This window comes from Phoenix dactylifera, chromosome 2 (genome assembly GCF_051530095.1).
Source record: "Phoenix dactylifera cultivar Ajwa chromosome 2, Ajwa_hap1_PhDact_Kaust_v1.1, whole genome shotgun sequence".
Classification (NCBI taxonomy): domain Eukaryota; kingdom Viridiplantae; phylum Streptophyta; class Magnoliopsida; order Arecales; family Arecaceae; genus Phoenix; species Phoenix dactylifera.
This window is the reverse complement of record NC_143191.1, coordinates 29,645,133-29,651,727: the sequence shown is the minus strand read 5'-3', so window position 1 is coordinate 29,651,727 and position 6,595 is coordinate 29,645,133.

Genomic DNA, 6,595 nt, shown 5'->3' with positions numbered 1-6,595 from the left:
TAATCCAATCAGGTCAAAAACTCTGATTGAGCCCAGAATTGAATCTAATTCAATTTGGCTCATCCTTAGTCTAATTACTCAATCCAATTGAGTTCATTAGCAATCTAATTACTAATTAATCCTCCGATAATTACTTTAATTATTTTATAAGATAATTTGCCAATCGAATTGACCAAATTACCCCTGAATGATTCTTAATCATTCATCAGCCTTCTTGATCAATCAGGAATCTTCTATGCGTGTGACCTCATAGGTTCGAACCTAAGCCGGTAGTATAGGAACGACTTCCTACACTAATCGATGTGACCATCTAGCAATGGTACCCGACGTCCGAATAGGCCGAATATATGCGAAGCAAATATTCTGGAATCCTGAACTATGGTTACTGTATAATTCAATCCCTTTGACTCCTAATGCCAGGATGACTTAGAGCTCACTGTCAACCCTATAATTAGTACATCCATTATGTGATTAACTTTAGATATCCCGTGACTCCTCACTGAGATTACCCTGGCCAAGGTTTTGCTAAATTAATCACAAGACATTATCTCCTGTTTGCAGGAGGGGTCAATTCCATCTCGACTCACAACTGACTACGCAAGTACTTGATTGCACCCAGTGACCTTCCGTCACTGAATTAGAAATTCAGGTAGTCCGGTACCAAAGTACAGTGAGTTGCTTGCTAGTCACAGGTTGCGATCTCAGGTCAGAGGGCCAAACTTATACCCATATCCACTCGGAACATCTCTCGACAGTAGAGCGTTCCGGAATTGGTCACGTTCAGTGAAATGTACTCCTACACTTCACCTGTATGGCATACCAGTGTCTCCACACTCCTTGGTTAAGAGGACAACCAACGTATATGTCACACAACGACCTAATCTCGATAATGTTGTCGTCCTAGTAACAACATATCATTTGGTCGCGAACAAGTTTAAGGACTCAAAGATAAATCCTCCTTTATCATAACATAAGTCCTAAGGACTTCATCATATAAGAGTTCATTTGAAGATGAAATGATGAATAATGCCAAATAATACTTTATTAATTTGTCAATTTATTTACAATATTCAATCATCAATATGCTGACGATTGACATTTAGGATACAATTCCCAACAACTCCCACTTAGCCTAAAGCCAATCGGCACAGTATCTAATACCCATCTTCGACTTGTGTTCGTTGAACTCTTTGATGCCGAGGACTTTGGTAAATGGGTCAGCCAGATTTTCTTTTGTTTCAATCTTCTGAAGATCAATATCACCTTGTTCTATAATCTCTCGAACCAGGTGATAACGTCGCAGAATATGCTTGGTCCGCTGATGTGCTTTAGGTTCCTTTGCCTGAGCTATGGCTCCAGTGTTATCACAAAATATAGGAACCGGACCATCAATGGAAGGTGCCACTCCCAGCTCGGTGATGAACTTGCGCAACCATACGGCTTCCTTGGCTGCATCAGATGCTGCAATGTATTCTGCTTCACATGTAGAATCTGCCACTGTATGCTGCTTGGAACTCTTCCAGCAGATGGCCCCACCCTTAAGAGTGAAGATATATCCCAACACGCTCTTGCTATCATCTTGATCTGACTGAAAACTTGAATCGGTATATCCCTCAAGTTTTAAGTCAGAATCACCGTAGACAAGCCACTGATCTTTAGTATTTCTCAAATACTTAAGGATGGTTTTGACAACCTTCCAGTGGTTGCTACCTGGATCAGACTGGTATCTACTCACTACTCCTAGTGAGTATGCCACGTCTGGTCTAGTACATGTCATGGCATACATTATAGATCTCACTGCCGAAGCATATGGAATTCTATCCATAGTCTCTCTTTCTTGAGAGGTTGTCGGACAATCCCTTTTAGAGAGGTTAATTCCATGGCCCATTGGAAGATAGCCTTTCTTGGAATTAATCATACTGAACCTTTTCAGTATAGTATCAATGTATGTGGATTGGGATAATCCAAGCAATCTTCTAGATCTATCTCTATAGATCTTCATCCCTAGGATGTAAGATGCTTCTCCCAAATCCTTCATGGCAAATTGAGATGATAGCCAAACCTTTATTCCTTGTAATGCAGGAATGTCATTCCCGATTAAAAGAATGTCATCCACATACAAAACAAGAAATATAATAACTGAACCATTTGCCCATTTATAAATGAAAGGTTCCTCTTCATTCTTAATGAAGCCATATGATTTGATCACCTTATCAAATCGTATGTTCCAACTCCGTGAAGCTTGCTTTAATCCATAAATGGATTTTTGAAGCTTGCACACCTTAGACTCATCTGCAGATATAAAACCTTCAGGTTGCATCATATACACCTCTTCTTCTAAATCTCCATTTAGAAAAGCGGTTTTAACATCCATCTGCCAGATTTCATAATCTAAGTGTGCTGCTATCGCAAGCATAATCCGAATGGATTTGAGCATTGCCACAGGAGAAAACGTCTCGTCATAGTCAATACCATAACGTTGATGATATCCCTTGGCAACCAGACGGGCTTTATAGGTCTCTACTTTTTCCGTCTGCGCCCCGTTTTCTTTTGAAAATCCACTTACACCCTATGGATTTAATCCCTTCGGGTGGGTCAACTAATGTCCATACATCATTGACCTTCATGGATTCCATTTCGGATTGCATGGCTCCAAGCCATGCATCAGAGTTATGCCTCTGCATAGCATCCATATAGGTGATCGGATCCTCATTGTTTTCATCAAGTTCGACAGGATCCCCGTCCTGGACCAAGAAACCGTAGTATCTGTCCGGCTGACGTGGTACTCTACCTGATCGCCTTAATGGTGCATCTAAGATGGGTTCTGGATCTGATCTAATCAAATCTGACTCAACTAGTTCAGTAGATGGTGTCGGATCTTCTACATGTTGAACTTCCCTAAGCTCAACATTAGAGCTTTTAGTTCCTTCACTAAGGAATTCTTTCTCTAAGAAAACAGCTCTATTGCTTACGAATAACTTTTGTTCTTCAGCAAAGTAGAAGTAATATCCTTTAGTTTCTTTAGGATAACCAACAAAGAAACATTTGTCAGACTTGGGTTCAAGTTTGTCTGTCTTCAAATGTTTGACATATGCTGGACACCCCCAAACCCTAAGGTGAGACAGCATTGGCTTACGTCCAGTCCACATCTCATGTGGTGTTTTATTTACAGACTTACTTGGAACCTTATTTAGAATGTAGCAGGCTGACTCAAGTGCATATCCCCAAAAGGATATGGGCAGACTTGCAAACCCCATCATGGATCGAACCATGTCTAACAGAGTTCGATTTCTTCTTTCTGATACACCGTTATACTGTGGTGTACCAGGAGGAGTCCATTGGGAGAGAATCTCATTCTCTCCTAAATATGTCAAAAACTCATTGGAAAGGTATTCGCCTCCTCGATCTGATCGAAGAGTTTTAATACTCTTTCCAGTTTGTTTTTCTACTTCATTACGATACAATTTGAACATTTCAAATGCTTCAGATTTATGTCTCATTAAATAGACATAACCATACCTAGAAAGGTCGTCTGTAAACGTAATGAAATATGAATACCCACCTCTAGCATCTGTGCTTATTGGCCCACATACATCAGAATGTACAAGGGTCAATAAATCACTGGCTCGTTCACCTTTTCCGGTAAAAGGTGATTTGGTCATCTTACCAAGAAGACATGACTCACAGGTTGTCAATGATTCACAATCATTAACATTGAGGATTCCCTCTTTACTTAACCTGTTCATCCTGTTCTTGTTAATATGACCTAGCCTATGATGCCAAAGGTAGACATCCGTGACATTATCTATTCTAGGACGCTTACTTGACGTGTACATTACATTAACAGGTTGTGATAACAAGTAGATGCCATTGCTCAATTGTCCATTCATTACAGTAACACCATTCATAATGATATCACAAGAATATTTCTTTATTGAAATTTCATAACCGTTCATGGCCAAAAGGCCTACGGAAATTACATTCAATAAGAATGCAGGACAATAGTGACAATCACTCAAGACAACTACATGAGAATTGAAAACAAGTTTGAGATTTCCTAAAGCTAGAACTGGAACAGATCTTCCATCTCCAACATTCAGGAATCTCTCGCTGTTTTCAAATCTCTCATTGACCTGAAGTCCTTGCAATGAATTGCATATATTAAACAGACTTCCAGTATCTAATACCCAGGTTGAATTATCACATATAGAGAAATTACAAGGTGTTATCATATAAATACCTTGATCAGCAACTGATTGCCCTTTTCTCTTGCTTAGCCTGTTCGGGTCAAGTGAGGTAAGGTACTGAGGACAATTCCTCTTCCAATGCCCCTGCTTCTTACAATAGAAGCATTCTGCCTGACTTTGGTCATCCTTAATCCTTTTGGTCTGACTATGCTGAGTTTTCAGCGTTCTATACCAATTATTGAAGTTGGGACTAGTCAACTTGTCATTATCCAATAATGAGCGAAGTGACAAACTTGTGGCCATTTCTACATAAAAGAAAATTTGGCTATTAGTATATGAATTGACTAAACACAGTAGACTTGGACTTTAGTCTAAAGATACTCCCACTATTTTATACAAATTGGTAGCCTCTACCTCCAATTCGAAAAATTACTCCTAATTCTTTAGTGGGCACTAGAACCCAATAGATCGCATATAGGCCCGAGTGTGGCTCGGCTAACCCATATGCACCTATTGGTAGGTTCTAAACCAGTTGCTTTACCAAGCAACTTCTAGTGATAATTTTGCCCTAGGTTCTTCGGCAGGCGTGTGGCGCCTCCACCGAATACCCTAGTCAGGTCCAACCATTAAATGATAGGGTTAAGTCTAATCAACTAATAGACGACCAAGCCCGAGTGTGGCTCGGCTCACCTGACCGTCTATTGAAGGTACACTTAACTCATCATATATTGAATGACAATTCCAATGCTTGATAAGTACCAGGCGTGTCGCGCCTCCAATAATTATCAAAATATTGGACCCATTATCACCCAACTTAATGGGAGGCTATGACCTAGTTATCCCCATAACCATTTTATTTTAAGGACCTAATAATTTTAGAGGATTTCATAATTAGGATAGATGAGAAGATCCGGTTAGTCTAATTTCTCCCACTGACTTCACCAAATCAGATTAGACTCAAACCGGTTAAGGAGACACCTAAATCAGTCAAACTGATTTTCCTTATAGGCATGGGCTAACTCGAATCATTAAGTGATCCAATCAAAATGTGATTGACCATGTCGGCCAGGTAAGTGAGATCGGTGGAAGGGATATGCCATTAACTCGGCAAAGACGAATCAGTGCGAGTAGCTCCCAATTAAAAACCACCGGTCAAAACTGCCAAACTTACCTTAGACACCGACTGGTTAATCAATTTCGATTTGATTACTCAAATGACTCGGGCTACACCTCTGAGCCTAAATCAAGTTCCATCTTGGTCTAATCAAAGACATGGACTTGATCCATCTACAACTATTGTAAATTGATCTAGAATTTTCTTGACCTAATCTAGTTACTACTTAATTAGATTTGATCAATTAATTCTATTTGTCCATGTATGATTCTAACCTTAGGTCTAACCCAATCCTAGGAACTTGATTCAAGCTAACCCATATGCCCAAAGAATTATGCAATGTCAATTAATTGAGTTACAATTCTATTTCATAACACTTAATTCTCAATTAAGTTTAGACTTATGAAAGTTTTGATCATTGCATATTTCTTTTTAATTACATATTAATTACAATCTTTCAGTTCTTAAAACATATTTTCAGATCTGCGTTTTTGTAATTAATCACATGTAATCAGATTAAATTCATGTTTAAGTCATTATATTTAATGTTCATGCATCACATATACATAACAACATGAATTAATACAAACAACATACATCTTATGTATTTGTTTTTTCACTTTTATTTTCAGATCTGATTTGTTCATTAAAATCAGAGATCATATGAATCATAAATTTTATTTAGATCTAATCTAAACAATAATATGATTTCAGATTTATTTATGTTACAAATCTTAACACAAACATGCATCATATGCATTCAAAATTTCAGATCTAGTTAATCATGCATAATCAGCAATTAAATCAATCATAAAAAATACTTTAGATCTAATCTAAGCATGCTCATGATTTTAGATTTAATTACAAGAATTAAAACATAAAAGTTTAAACATGAACCTGGCTCTGATACCACTGAAAGTGAATCCTAGGTTCTTCGGTGTTAAGCATGCGGATTTTTTTTTTTTTTAAAACCATGGCTGAACCTGATCGGGTTGCCTACGTACCCCTTCATAAGGGGGATCAAGCCATACGTAGTTCTTTTTAAGTTTTAAAACGCAGCGGAAAAATCGAATCAAACAATTTAATTCATGCATGCTTACAAGATCAAATCTAGAAATCAGCACCTTAAGAACACATAGGATTATGCCGGAATCGTTTAAACAATTATGCTAAAACTTTCATGCATGATTAACTATCAGATCTGAAACTTAAGAACTCTATTCCGATTAAACTCCGAATATCCATTGAATGGATTCTGGAGATATCTCCGTGAGGAGCCCCAAAAGAGGGTAAA